Source organism: Canis lupus, chromosome 12 (genome assembly GCF_011100685.1).
Source record: "Canis lupus familiaris isolate Mischka breed German Shepherd chromosome 12, alternate assembly UU_Cfam_GSD_1.0, whole genome shotgun sequence".
Lineage (NCBI taxonomy): Eukaryota > Metazoa > Chordata > Mammalia > Carnivora > Canidae > Canis > Canis lupus.
Genome location: NC_049233.1, coordinates 769014 through 784677, shown reverse-complemented (window position 1 = coordinate 784677; position 15664 = coordinate 769014). Strand labels below are relative to the sequence as shown.

Genomic DNA, 15664 nt, shown 5'->3' with positions numbered 1-15664 from the left:
ATGATGCCTGCTGGATTGCAGGCCACAAAAGGTGTTCTTCTTGGATCCTCCCCATGAACTTCATTGCTCTTCACCCTTGGGTAGAGTTAACCTAAGTACAAACAGAAGACCTAATGCCTCACTAGGATGCACTGTGATGGCAGCTGGTGGGGGTGGGGGGCAGGGGGCCCTAAAGGCCCCAGTGGTCAGGGTAGGAGGGGGCTGATAATGTTTGAATCAAAAAGGGCTGACATAAGTGCTAAGTTCTGCTGCTCTGCTCCAAGGAGAGACCACCATGCCCCATTCAAGGCACCAAAAGTGACAACCTGAGACTTTTACTTAATTTTAGGCATTATGCTATAAACTATACTGCCATCTATGATACATTCATCTGAGGGAAGTGCCCAAAAGCCATCTCATGCATCACTCAAGAACTTCATAAAGACCTGTCCCCTGACCTGAGAGCAATAGTGATACAAACCAAGTGCTACGCCTCCTTCTCTGTACTGCCAAAGCCCCTCCATTCATCATAGAAATAGTCTGCCACCACTACTGGCAGATCATCAGCTGAGGCTTAAAGTTCATATCGTGTCTCTGGAAAAGAGTGTTCAAACTTCTCTGCTGGAAGAGTTGCCTGTCCATTTGCCATTACCCACAGCAGGGGCCAGGTTCTGAATAGCAGTATAGCAACCTCCTGGAGGCATTCAACCATGGCAGGGTGTCCACCTTGACTGAGGCTTGGCCCATGTGCTCCATGAAAACTGCACTGAACAGTGAGGGGTTGGAGTTACAAAGTGGAGAAGGAAACTTCTCTGCAGAGATCTACCCTCCCTATTAATGGGATAGGCTTTTTAAGTTATTAAACTTACTTTATAACATAATTTCCAAAACACTCTACTCATATAATGAAATTATTCATATTATGAAAGAATCTCTCACTTGATGAAGTAATCACATGAACCCATTAGGTAGTATTTTCTCTTAATGTTATTATAGGGCATGTTTCCTGACCAATAGACACTTAACAAAAGGAGGGATTGAAAGTTTCTGTATTCTAAGCCACAGAACCAGAAAGTAAGAAAATTAAAAAAAAAAAAAAAAAAAAAAAAGGAAATCTGAAATTCTAGTAGTGTAAAAAAAAAGTTATATATTTGGATTTTCTTAGACAGGAAGCTAAAATTCCAGGCTTGTTTACAATCCTGGATGACCATCAAACTGAGCTTGGTTTCTGTGGGCTGCACAGCTGGAGGCAGATGTGCAGCAAGGGCAGGATGGCAAGTAGGCAATGGGGCTTAGTCTTACTATTTGTTCACTGGATGTTCTTCATGAGATCCTTTCCCTTCTGTAGAAAATGAGGCAAGAATACACCTCCTTTGTATACCATTTGGTAATTCAGGAGTCTTTTCACTCTCACAGAAAACTCTAAGAAATATTGGTACTCAAGGTTTACAAGGCCAAAATCCAAACAGTATGGAGTCTCAGGGGGATGTACCAGTTGTTCCCTGCCATGCACCTGCTGCTCAGACCTTTAGTCTATCTCCGCATGGGGTTCCCTAGGCCGAAGGAGAATGTGCCTCCAAGACCCTTCTCTGTTCCTCTGGAACCTTCTACTTCCCCCTCTGCAAATTGTCCTTCCTTTCAACTTCTGTCAAATTTTCCCATCTCCCCATGTCTGCACTGGCCTGCCTCCTTCTAACAGGATTAGCAAAACCCTGGTCTTCTCATGGTTTTGAAGTTATCACAGCCAAGAAGCCATTCTCCTCACTATCCAGTCTTGCCACAGAGTTTGGGAACCATGGTGTGGAATGGAAGGAAGAAGCACTTGGAGAAATAAGTGCATGTTTTTCTTTGGCTGTCACTAAATGTGGGGAAAAATCACACAATTTTAGCATAGCATAGAATAATCTCCTGTACTAGGCCCCAGTAGATCAGTGTAGCCATGGATTAAGAAGGATATTGCTCCACATGGTGAGACATGCTGTCAGCATCTATTTGCCTGAGAGTTGGCAGGCTTTGTGCACAAAACTCACCCAAACAGGAGCAGCAGCCAAACACAATTAACTGCACCCAATAACAAAGTCCTGAAGGTAAAATTTTAAATGGCTTTTTTTTGTCATTGTGTGTTTTGTTTTGTTTTGGTCTTGCAATGGGCTATAAACTCCATGGATGCAGAGACCATATGTATCTTGTTTACCTCATGGCTAGCATAGAAGAGGAATTCAGGAGATATTTGTTGAATTAAAGAGTAAGTGGATGTGATTTGTCACCACCTCCAGTCCTCCATCCCAGGCAAAAAAAAAGAAGACTGTCAACATGTATCTGGTTCTGGAAGCTCTGCAAGACCCTGAAGCACACAGGTATTGTTTGGGCAGTCCTCTAATGAAATAGAATATGAAAAAGAAGGGACTCCTGGGTGGCTCAGCAGTTGACGTCTGCCTTTGGCTCAGGGCATGATCCCAGGTCCTGGAGTCGAGTCCCACATCGGGCTCCCTGCAGGGAGCCTGCTTCTCCCTCTGCCTGTGTCTCTGCCTCTCTGTCTGTGTCTCTCATGAATAAATAAATAAAATCTTTTTAAAAAGAAAAAGAATATAAAAAAGAAATTTCCTCTCTAGGCATAGACATCACCTAATGTAGATTTGGTGCCTTAAGGGCTTCAATTCATTCAAGGTGATGCTCAAGCAGGTGCTGGATACAGAATGACAATATACCTGGATGACTGGATTTGTGAGCTCTTGTGAGATTCCCCTCAGAGCCCAGAAGTACTTGGGCAGAGAAGGGGACTTTTCAGAGGTTGGGAAAAGACACTGAAATTTTGATTATTACCTTAAGGTAGTAGCCTCACTTACATATCTGTGTAGGCTAGTGAGAACTGGAAACTCAGGTTACTTTTTTGGAGTTCAATCTTGAAACACTACTTGCACCATCCCTGGAATAAGAGCCCCAAACCTGTTGGGTATGGTAGCAATGGCATCAGCACTGATGGAGTACTGCTGCAAGTGGCTCTGGGTAAGGTGGTCTGGAAGTTCAAACAGAAGAAGAATGTGAATGCAGTGCCACTAGAGCTCCCAGGAATAATTCTTGTGTGATGCCGTGGAATGTATGAGGTAAGTGAGTGGACTTGATATTTGGAAAGCAAACAGTGGCTCTTGCTCAAGACAATGTGCTTCTTTGGGTGCCTAACTGGCTCATTTGGTAGAGATTGTGACTCTTGATCTCAGGGTTGTAAGTTCAAGCCACACATTGAGCATGGAACCTACATTAAAAAAAAAAAAAAAAAAAGACAACGAGCTTCTAAAATTTTGAAACTCTTCCTAAATAAAAGAGGGAAATCATGACAAAAGGGGCCAGAGTCCCTACGTGAAAGAACACTTCTGGAGTCCTGAGCCTGAGAGTGTCCCTGTGAAGGTGACCATAGTCTGGAGTAGGAAGGAGAAGAAATTAACAATTCAGCCTCCTGAGGGAACTAAGGTATTGCCCTCATTTAAGCCCAGGGAAAAGGGCTTTGGTAAACCCTTTCAGAGAGTTTAATATGTGTCCCCTGCAGTTTGAGCACAGGGTGAGCTAGTGGCTGACTCATATCTGAAAACCAAAAAACAAAAGGCTGTCTAGCTGCCCTGATGGTGGTGTAAGAGAGGTTACTAGGTTGAGGGCTACCAACCTTCCCAGATTCCAGGGACACTGGATTCATGATGTTTCCTATGGACCGGCTATGGGGCCAGAAAAAGAGAAAGCTGACACAGGATTGTATTAGATCCTGTCCAAAATGGTCAGTCAGAGAGATTTGGTGATCCTAATAAAGGGATGAGTTGCTAGACACTTGGAGGCTACAGAAAGTATAGTTGACCAGCCTAAGGCCTTGCCCTCATTAAAGGATCGAATGAGAAATCCTAGCAAAGTCAAGGATTTATCTCCAAGAAATTCACCAAGTGTCTAATTGAAGGAAGAATCAGCTATGCCTAATGATCCAGGAAGCACTTGTGCCACATAGTATCTCTAGCCAAATCAGACCTCTCCTGGTCCCGTTAAGCCTCCCCCTCTCACCACTCCAACTCTAGAGGGATCCAACGTCTAAGTTAGCAAGATGAGGGACAAGCATGCAAAAAGACAAAAGAACAAAAGTTAATTTATTTCTCATGGAATAGTTCCAGCATAAAGACTCCTGGGCTGGATAGTAAGTCCACTGCTTGGGGATCCAGCTCCTCCGTCTTGCTGATCTGTCATTGCCTAGAATACTGCTTTCAGCTGCGAGGTTGGAATGAGCCATCATCACATCTACAGAGTCTCTTCCAGCGGAGAGTAGGGGAGAAGGATAGGGGAAAGGGAGCACTATTCCTGCTATTGAGTACATTACCAAAAGATTGCTCACTTGCTTTATTCATACCCTGTTGCCAAATTAGTCACATGGCCACACTTAGCTTCAGGGGATACTGGGAAATGTAGCCTTTATTTGGAGTAGCCACATATCCACAAAAATTTGGGAGTTATATTAATAAGGAAGAGGAGAGGGGTGCCTGGGTGGCTCAGTCAGCTAAGCGTCCAATGCTTGATTTTGGATCAGGTCATGATCTCAAGGTCATGAGATCAAACCCCTAGTTGGGCTCCGCTCAGAGCATGGAAGCCCCTTAAGATTTGCTCTCTCCCTCTCCCTCTGCTCTCCCTCCCTCCATACACACTCACACACTTTTACTCTTGCTCTAAAAAAATAAGGAAGAGGAAGAAAATGGGCACTGAGGGACAATAGCAGTTTCTGCCACAAAGTGGCAAGTGAGAGATCTCTGCACACCTTGATTCCTAGTGAGGGCAGCTGATTTCAAAGAAAGGGGAGAAGCCTTTATTTATTGATTTTTTAAATTTATTTATTTATTCATGAGAGACACACAGAGAGAGAATCAGAGACACAGGCAGAGGGAGAAGCAGGCTCCATGCTGGGAGCCTGACGTGGGACTAGATCCCGGGTCTCCAGGATCACACCCTGGGCTGAAGGCAGGTGCTCAACCACTGAGCCAGGCAGGTGCCCCAAGAAGCCTATAATTTTTTTTTAAGATTTTATTTATTTATTCATGAGAGACACAGACTGAGAGAGAGAGAGAGAGAGAGAGTGAGAGAGAGAGGCAGAGACACAGGCAGAGGGAGAAGCAGGCTCCATGCAGGGAGCCCGATGAGGGACTCGATCCCAGGACTCCAGGATCACGCCCTGGGCTGAAGGCAGGCACTAAACTGCCACCCAGGGGATCCCAAGAAGCCTAGAATTTAAATAAAGCTTGAAGTTTTTACCATTATGAGATTGGACCATTTAACTACTGAACTCTTTGGGGTATTAGAGTGGCCACATGACTTTCAACTACCTTCACATGACCAGAAAGCTTATAGAACCTGTCTCAAATTTTATCTAGGAGCAGGAGACTGAATCCCACAAAATGGGTTTACATAGAAATAAATGAAAATAAAGTTACTTCCTGATCTTACCTTATATTAGGTAGGTACAATAGCCTGTAGTAACAAGAAGACTTTAAAGTTAAAGTGCTTAACATTATGCAACATCATTTCTCATATATAACACCCCTGAGCAGGTTTGGATTCCAAGGGCAGATCTCCTCGTCGTGGTCAGTTAGGAACTTAAACCAACAGTGGCTCTACCATTTTCAACTGTGACTTCCAAGGTCACCTTGGGTATCAAATTCTCAGTCAGCCAGAAGGGGGAAAGAGAAGGGAGAAGGAATGTGGGAGGTTTTTTTAATAGGCCAGACCTGGAATTTGGCAGATATACTTCTGTTCACATTCCACTGGAGAGAGCTTGGTCATATAACCAATTTGTTGGCCAGGGAGGCTGGGAAATGTAGTCTGGGCAAGAAGAAGAAAGGGGCATTTTGGTATGTAGCTGGAAGTCTCCATCCTACGCCTCATGATTTTTGCTTACCCAATATAATGGTTATAACAATGACTTATCAAAAATACAAAGTCTTTGGACCGAAGATGAAAAAATGTCAGTCTTGTGTCAGGTCCAGAGAATGAGACATTTAATATGTTGGCTGGAACTTTCCTCTAAGACACTGGAGGAGTTAAAGAGTCATAAAGGAGGAAAGAGAAGGAATGAGGCTGGTATAAAGCTTCTAGGTGCCAGAAGCTCCAGAAAAGTCCCTGGAGTCAGTACTGACCAGGCTCTGGGGCAGAATGCTTAGAGTGGCATGTACACAGGGTTAGAATTGTGAAGAGCCACAGGACCATGCCATTAAATTTCACAGCAGATGTTAGAACACAAGGGAGAATCTCCATGTGTAGCTGTTAGATACCTCTTCACAAAAAGTAGAAAAGAAAGGGACTCTCACATGAAAGAGGCAATTCTGACTCACCCCATGAAGTCAGGGATGGTGGGTAGGAGTGGCCCACCCATCTCCCATGATTAGCAACACCAATACAGAAAGACAAAACGAAAAGAAGAAACTAAAGCATGTGCAAGAACCATCAGGAACTCAGGCCATGGGTGTAGTGCTCAATAAGGCTTGAAGAGCCAGCACCAGGGATCCATACCCAGGCAGTGACTTGAAGGCTGCCAAGACTAACTGGGACCCTGTCCAGCCCCACAAGAGGAGCACCCCTTGCACTCACTGTCTATCTACTGTTGTAATCAGGAGGGCCATTTCGTAGCAAAGTGTAACGGTGCTCTGAACAACTACTGCAGACTGAGAAAATAGGATCTGCTGAGAGGTGCCAGGAAACACCAAGTGGCCACTAGCATAAACCATCAGGATCTTTAGTATGGTCCAACAGTATAGTTTTATGAAATAGTGTCCTACACCAGATGTCCCAGAACACTTCAGAATCTTCCACTGGTGACTCAAAGGGAGTCTTAGTATAGACTCTAAAGCCTGTAGTAGGAATGTGAGTGGCGCTTGCCCTACCACTATAGCTCCAAGCCAATGGAGCTTCACGAATGATGCTCCCATGGCCTATAGAGATACTGGCAGAGCCACAGACTCTTGGAGTCTGTTCAAAGCACTCATCTCCCAACATTTTGTTCCCACCTGTTCCCATTTCTGGTTGCTCCTGACTGAGTTCCCTCTCCTATCTTAGACTTACCTGGGACATCAGGCTCCCTGGCTTGGTGCTCAGCTCTCTGCAGGCCTTATCGGGGGCCCACTCTCCTCACTCTCCCAACTTCAGCTGTCTTGGGTAAGATGCTCTGTTCTAGTCAGCCCCTGAAGACCTAGAGCTTGGTTCAAATCTAAGCTGGTACCTCAACCATCTTCCAAAGGGGAGGATTCAGGCACTGATCTCCTGCATTTCTTAGGGCAACCAAAGGAGCTTTAGGCATGAGAAAAAAAGCTCAAAGCAGATAGGATAGGGCTTATATGGTCTCCTACATCAACCTGGAGCACCCTCAATATTTTCCAGTAGGAGATACAACGAACTCTATATAGGACTCCAAAGCTTGAAGGGTCAAGACTCTTATGGTATAAGTAAAGCTGTTCCCAATAATGGACATGCCTGGCCTTGTCTATAGGGTGTGCTTCCTCCAAAGCAGTCTGCTAGGTAGGCAGACAGAAACCAGCAAGGACAGCCTTCTCTCTCCCCAAATGCAGTGGGCCACCACTTGAACCAATTTTTCATATAAAGTTGGTCAATTCTTCCTGAAATTTTAGTTGTCCAGGTTGGAATCCAAGCTGACAGGCAAAATTCTAGATCCTAGTGACAGATTGGCACCTTCTCCTGCCTGACAGCTAAATTCTACCCAACCCAGTTCTGGGAATAATAGATAATTATAATTATCTAGTACCTATAATTCCCATACTCATTTTTGTTCCTCCTTAGCTTTTATATTTAGACATAAGACCAGAAACAAACACCATGTTCTCAGCTTTACCTGAGCATGACAAGATCCAGGTACACAAAAATTGTCCTAATGTACTAAGAAGCTGGGAGCTTTATCAGGCTGCCTGAATAAAACCCCAGGAAAGCCACAGAGGCAAGAGCTATATCTCCAGGGCAACCTTTTGAACCAACAGGGCTCAGGTCTCCACCAACTGATTCATTAGGACTCCACCCAAAAAGTAGATTATGTACCCAGAGGGTGGTTTCCTTAACTTGTAGGCTCATAGTTGTCAGCTTGCAGGCTCCTATCTCTTCTTGTTTCAAGTTCCACTTGTGACCTCGGCCTGGACCTAAAGGCACAAACCTGTGGAAGGCATCTGCAGGCTTTCTACCACTCTGCCCTTTAGTTAGGCTTTTTGAAAAAACATATTTATGAAGGTATAATTGACAAACAACAAACTGGACAGATTTAAAGTATGAACTTTTTCTTAAGATTTTATTTATTTATTCATGAGAGACATAGAGAGAGAGAGACAGAGACATAGGCAGAGAGAGAAGCAGGTTCCCTAAGGGGAGCCTGATGCGGGACTCCATCGCTGGACCCTGGGATCACGACCTGAGCCAAAGGCAGACATTCAACCACTGAGCCACCCAGGTGTGACTAAAGTATGCACTTTGACAAGTTTTGTCAGTTGTAAATATCTGTGAAACCATCACCACAATCAATGAGAGAACATCCCCAAATTTTTCATTCCCTTATATAATTCCTTTCCTTCTGCCCCACCATGCCCCCTTTCCCAGGCAAACACTGATCCTCTTTGACACTGTAGATTAATTTGCATTTTCTAGACTTTCATAAAGTGACATCATAAAGGACGTGCTCTTCTTTATCTGGCTTCTTCCACTCTGGCTGTCCACTTTTAAGAGACACTATTCTATGCATGGGTTTGGATTTATGGCAGGCTTGTCCCCCTGGGCCTCTCATAGTGTCCCATACCAGAGCAAACAGTGGCCCTGAACCATTGCCCGGCCTCTGTGCCGTTGGCTGCGGGCACTGAAGCGGGTCGCACAGTGGAAAAAGAAAAAAAAAAAAAAAAAAGAAGAAAAAAAATAAGAGACTCTATTCTAATGAAAGCCGATTCAGCTTAATAAATACTACCAAGAGCTCATGTCATTTGCCTGTGAAGCAATTAGGTGTCATAAATTCTGGTTAGGCTAAATAATTTTTCTACAAGGATGCCAAATCTACGTTCTGATTAATGGGTCTCTCTTAATCAGCAACAAGAAACGTTTGCACTCGTAAGTTTTTGCCAAAACATATAACTTTAAACATTGTTCCTTCCCCCCAATTCTTACCAAAAACTCAGTTAAGTGAAACATAGTCCGGGTAGGATTCCTTGAAGGATATGCAGTACCTCCAGTTCTGTGGATTATGTAATTCCAGACATTCACAACACTATGAATTTTAATCACACTGTTTTAAACCTTTATATAATCTCTTATGATGAATTGTGCTTCATAAGTATGCTCTCAGCTTGCGTGGTCTCAAATAAGAATTGAGTATGATGCTGAAGAATTTATAGATGAAATGGTATGATGTCTAGAATTTGTCTTAAAAGATCTCCAGAGGTGTCTGTGGCTCAGTCAGTTAAGCATCTGACTCTTGGTTTTGGTCCAGGTCCTCACGAATTGGGTCATGAGATCAAGCCCTGCATCAGGCTCTGCACTCAGTGGATGTCTGCTTGGATATTCTCTCTCTCTGCCCCTTCACTCTCACTCAAATTAATTTAAAAAAAAATCTTTTTAAAAATTATTTTAAAAGAAGATCTCCAGAAAAAAATAAATAAAAGTGGGAGAAGGAGACTGAGTATGGCCAAACTTTGGCAGTTGTTGAAGCTTTGTGGTGGACATAGGAAGATTTGTTATACTTTTCTTACTGTTTTTGTGTGTGTATGAAAATCATCATCATAAGCAGGGTGGGGGTTTGGGGGGTTTGTTTGTTTTAAAATGAATTTTTTCAGGAATTTTCATTCAATGCCAAAGCCACGTGTTATTGCAGAATCTGTACATATTTAGAGAGCCCCCAAAATTGACTCTGCTCCTGGCCCTCTGAATTTCTAGCTTTATCAAACTGAAGTAGAACTTGGAGGGCAAGTTGGGGTGGTCTGTTGAGACTGTATGAGCTCATCAATGCTCTCCTGGAGACTGTTACCCAGAGTGGTGTTTCTATATAATTGATAGCCCATGGCTTAGGAAGAAGAAATGGTTTTTCTTTTTTTTTTATTTTTAATTTTTCTTTTTTCTTCTTCCTTTTTTTTTTTTTAACATTTTATTTATTTATTCATGAGAGACAAAGAGAGAGAGAGAGGCAAAGACACAGGCAGAGGGAAAAGCAGGCTCCTCACAGGGAGCCCAATGTGGGACTTGATCCCGGGACTCCAGGACCATGCCCTGGGCCGAAGGCAGGCGCAAAACCACTGAACCACCCAGGGATCCCAAGAAATGGTTTTTCTTATTCAGACTTGCATTGCTGTGGTGTGGGGAAGGCCCTTTCTGACACACAGCAGCCAGAAGCAGAGTGGCCAGCAGCCCACACAGTGATTTTTCAAAGTAATCTCTATACCCAGCATGAGACTTGAACCTACAACCCTGAGATCAAGAGTTGCATGCTCTCGGGATCCCTGGGTGGCGCAGCGGTTTAGTGCCTGCCTTTGGCCCAGGGCGCGATCCTGGAGACCTGGGATGGAGTCCCACGTCAGGCTTCCGGTGCATGGAGCCTGCTTCTCCCTCTGCCTGTGTCTCTGCCTCTCTCTCTCTGTGTGTGTGACTATCATAAAAAAAATAAAAATAAAAAATAAATTAATTAATTAAAAAAAGAGTTGCATGCTACTGACTGAGACTACCAGCGGCCCCAAGCAGAGTGTTTTTTGAATAGCTGTAAAGGTCTTTGTCACAGGGATATTGTTTAAGATTTTGTCAACTTAGCACTACAGTATACTTTTGGTAAGAAACGAAGGCTAAATTTAGGGCTTAAAGAAAATAATGTTTATCTTACTCCAATGCCTCATAGAACATAATCGTTTAGCAACAGTGATTGTAAAATTGTTCTATCAGAGTTGATTTGCAGGTGTTAGTACCCCGACCTACCTAGAATTTGGAGGTCTCCTTTGATATTGGACAAAGAACAACAACAACAAAAAAATGTTTTCCTTCTGTGAGATTAGTTTTGGAGTATATTGGATATAGGAAGAGTTTCTGAAAGAAATTTTAAGACTTCAAGAGTTTTTTTTTTTTTTTAAGATTTTATTTATTTATTCGTGAAAGACACACAGAGAGAGACAGAGACTTAGGCAGAAGAAGCAGGCTCCCTGCAGTGAGCCTGATGTGGGGCTCGATCATAGGACCCTGGAATCATGACCTGAGCCAAAGGCAGACACTCAACCACTGAGCCACCCAGGTGTCTCAAGACTACCAGAGTCTTTTTTTTTTTTTTTTTTTTTTAAGACTACCAGAGTCTTAATCCAGAATGTAAAAACTTAGTCTGAAACAGTAAAAGAATAATACACTATGACCAGCCAAGAATGCAAAGACAGCTTAATATTTTAAAATACATTCAAATTTGTCACACTTGGGGATCCCTGGATGGCTCAGCGGTTTAGTGCCTGCCTTCAGCCCAGGGCGTGGTCCTGGAGTCCCTGGATCAAGTCCCACATCAGGCTCCCTGCAGGGAGCCTGCTTCTCTCTCTGCGTGTGTCTCTGCCTCTCTCTCTCTCTCTCTCTCTGTCTCTTTAATGAATAAATAAATAAAATCCTTAAAAAACAACAACAACAAAATTTGTCACACTTATAGGCCAGAGGAAATAAACCATATGATCATTTTTATTATTGGCATTTGCTAAAATTAAACAATACTGTATAGATAAAAAACAAAAGAATCATTAGAACCTAGGCATGGAAAGATCTTTTTTTTTTTAAAGATTTTATTTATTTATTCATGAGAGACACACACAGAGAGAGAGAGAGGCAGAGACACAGGCAGAGGGAGAAGCAGGCTCCACGCAGAGAGCCCGACGCGGGACCCGATCCAGGGTCTCCAGGATCACGCCCTGGGTTGCAGGCGGCGCTAAACCGCTGCGCCACCGGGGCTGCTCTGGAAAGATCTTTATGCTAAGAATGTCTATTGCAAATCAACCACCACCATAATACTTACTGAGATATTCCTATGATATCAAGAATTAGATAAATTTCCTACTATAACCACTATTATTTTTTTCTCTTTATAACCACTATTATGAACTATTATTTATATTTATATTTCCTAGACAGTCATATCCAGTGTAATAATATAAAGAACCGAAATATACATTGGAAAAGAAGAGATTAAGGTATTCTTATTTGTAGACTTGATTATCTTCCTTAAAAATTGGAGAGTAAACTAAAAAAACATTAAATTCAGAAATCCGAATAATTGCAAAATTATATATAAAAGTAATAGATTTTCCATTTAACAGAAGAGCCTGTTGGAAAATATAATTCAAAAAATTATCATTTACAATATCAATATATAAAATATTTGAAACAAACTGAAAAGAAACATTCACAACCTTGGGAAGATTACAAGTGTTTTTGAAGGCCCATAAACACTAATGCAAATACCCCAAGTACTTGAATGTGAACCTTCAATATTGGGAGAACCTCAATTTCTCCCAAGTTATCTATGAATATAAGGTCATTATGATGAGGGACAGAAGCAGAAAGGTGTTTACCCCTAGCCTGGAAGGCTGACCTAAAGCCTACATAGTTTCAGTAAGGATCAAATATGTGCTGATGGCTACATTCTTTAAGGGTCTCATGACTGCCTGTATATCTCACAGATAGTTAATATTGAATGATAAACACCAGAAAAATCTTGCAAAAGTAGTTTTAGAAGTAGAAATTGAAAGAAACTTTCATAATCTGATACTTCCTGCAAGCCCCCTTCCCTTTGATTGTATGTAACCACCAGCCTCACATCGCAAGCAGTATAGCTTTTTCTGCTCATGGGTCCTATCTCCATGCCACTTAAATAAACTTACTAAGTTGCGTTAAAAACATCTCAAGAGGGATCCTTGGGTGGCGCAGCGGTTTGGCACCTGCCTTTGGCCCAGGGCGCGATCCTGGAGACCCGGGATCGAATCCCACATCGGGCTCCCAGTGCATGGAGCCTGCTTCTCCCTCTGCCTATGTCTCTGCCCCTCTCTCTCTCTATCTCTGTGACTATCATAAATAAATAAAAATTAAAAAAAAAAACCATCTCAAGAATTCTTTTTTGACTGCTGTGCTTAATGACCCTGCATTGATTATAATAATAATAATATGATTTTTAATATAATAAAATGTCAAGAAATGTTTGAAAAATAAGAATAGAGAACGGGTGTCAGAACCTACTAGATATTCAAATATGTTAGAAAGTTCCAATAGTGGGGGGCCTGGATGGCTCAGTTAGTTGGGCATCCGCCTTTGGCTCAGGTCCTGACCTCAAGGTCCTAGGATCAAGTCCTACAGCAGGCTCCCTGCTCAGGAAGGAGCCAGTTTATCTCGCCCCACTGCTCACACTCATTCTCTGCCTCTGTCTCTCTCAAATAAATAAATAAAATCTTAAAAAAACAAAAAAGTCCCAGTAGTTAAAATGAAGTGTTGCAGTGCAAGACAGTGAAACAGAATGCAAAGCCCCCAAAGAAGTCTAAATATATATAAATTGATATACAGTAAGACGTGCAATTCAGGCCAGTGGGAAAAGAATGGTTTTGGTTCTACCCATTTCAAATACAGTACTACAATAATTATTAGAATTGTCTCTCTGGGGATCCCTGGGTGCCTCAGCGGTTTAGCGCCTTTGGCCCAGGGCTCAATCCTGGAGTCCCGGGATCGAGTCCCGCTTTGGGCTCCCGGCATGAAGCCTGCTTCTCCCTCTGCCTGTGTCTCTGCCTCTCTCTCTCTCCCTATGTCTATCATGAATAAATAAATAAATAAATAAATAAATAAATAAATAAATAAATAAAATCTTTAAAAAAGAAAAGAATTGTCTCTCTATAAGCAAAATCAATTCCATATGAATATAAATGTAGAAACATTTTAATGTGGAAAATGAAAGCATGAGATTGCATTACTATATGCTTCTCTCGGTGAGTCCTTTGGCTCACTATAGATCCAACAGTTATTTGTTATCACACTTTCTTGAGGCATTGGCAATGACCAGAACATTCTAAGCACTGGATGAGAAAAATTCTGATTGCAACAGAATGCCTAGAAGATCACATCCCATAGGTCCCCTTCCCTGCCATGGTCATGGGCTGGACACGTACTGATCTCACCCATGATCATGGTCTCTGCTCTCTTGCACATATCCCCCCAACCTCTCCCTATAAGACTCTAGATGTCCATTTTCCTGACAGAGGTCGGTTGTTAAGGTATGAGCCTGCCATCTTGCTGGTCGTTGGCACCCAAAACAAATTCCTCCCTTTCTCTTTTCCAAACCCTTATGAGTCTTTGAGTTATTGGCTTCTTTTGCAATGAGTTTATCTGAGTCTGTTTGGCAACATTGTTGGCAAACCCAGCCAAGAGCTATACTTTTGCTTTTACCTGCTCCCTCTGGATTCTGGATGCAAGGAGGGGTGGTTGGCCATGGCACTGCACCAGGGCTTACTCCTTCATTTCCTGCATTAGCAGCTGTGATAAATTGTTCCATAATACTCTCTGGGTTAACCTTTAATTTTGTTCCATTCTTAAGGGAAAGCAGAGAGTACATAAACTGTGACAGATCTTCCATGTTTGTATATTGACATATTCCTCAACCTCCATCATCTTCTGGACTACCAATTCCTTTATAGTGCCCTGGGCTTTAGTACATCCACATTTCAACTCCTGCAATAACTAGGAGCTTGATTTCTTTTACAGTGATTCCATTGTAAAAAGGGACTATACTTGGATGATTTCTTTCATGCACTTGCTAAATATTTAAGTGTGAATTCCTTAAAATTCTTGTGATAGGCTTAAGACAAGTCAACATTTCTCAACTCTCTTTTATTTTATATTATGTGTCCCTGTTGTACAATAAAGACTGCTCTTTGTCCCCGGCTTCTGGGAAGGAGACTCCATATCCTTGGCATTTCCTGAATAATAGGAGTATCTTTGTAACTCATGAGTCCCTTGGTCACACCTGAATTTGTGCTAATGAGATAACAGGACCAGGGGTTGGTCACCAGAAAGACTAACCATGTGATTTAGGTTTGGGGCTTTGAGTCAGGCCAACCTCCCAGCAGAGGAGGGTGGCTGGAAATTGAGTTCAATCATACAGCCAAGATTCAATCAATTTTGCCTACATAATTAAATGAAGTTTGGTGGACATCCAGGTTGGTGACCATATCCATGTACCAGGAAGGTGAGGCACCTAAGTTCTACATGGAGAGGATGTAAAAGCTCAGTATTTGGTACTCTCCTAGATTTCACCCTACATGTCTTTTTATTTGACTCTTACCCAGGATGCAATAGGAAGTTATTCAAATCCAAGGGTTAAAAGCTCTCAGAAGGGAAGAAGGGGAGGGGCAAAAGCAGTGAAAGAATGTATTTTATTTTGCAGAACCAGCAGTTTCAACCAAGGAAACACCTAGCTAGGTATTTCACCTGATAGCCCCTTGCTAGGTGTGTCTCACCTGATAGCCTCTTACTGCAGACCTGCACAGAACCCCCCCGAGATATCCTGAAGATACCCTTAGCTCATTATAATGATCTTCTCCTATGGGTGGAATTTTCCACCATTTTTTGAACATACGATGTATGCCCTAGTGTGCTGACATGCTAAGCCTGTGCAATTGAACTCAAGTGTATAAATAATAGA

General features: G+C 42.5%; 1 non-coding gene across 1 annotated transcript; it reads left to right on the top strand.

The window, feature by feature from the left end:
- Nucleotides 1-8727: 8727 nt before the first annotated feature.
- Nucleotides 8728-8862, top strand: LOC119874351. Its single transcript, XR_005368218.1, has one exon. It is a non-coding gene; the product is annotated as a small nucleolar RNA SNORA42/SNORA80 family (small nucleolar RNA).
- Nucleotides 8863-15664: the final 6802 nt, after the last annotated feature.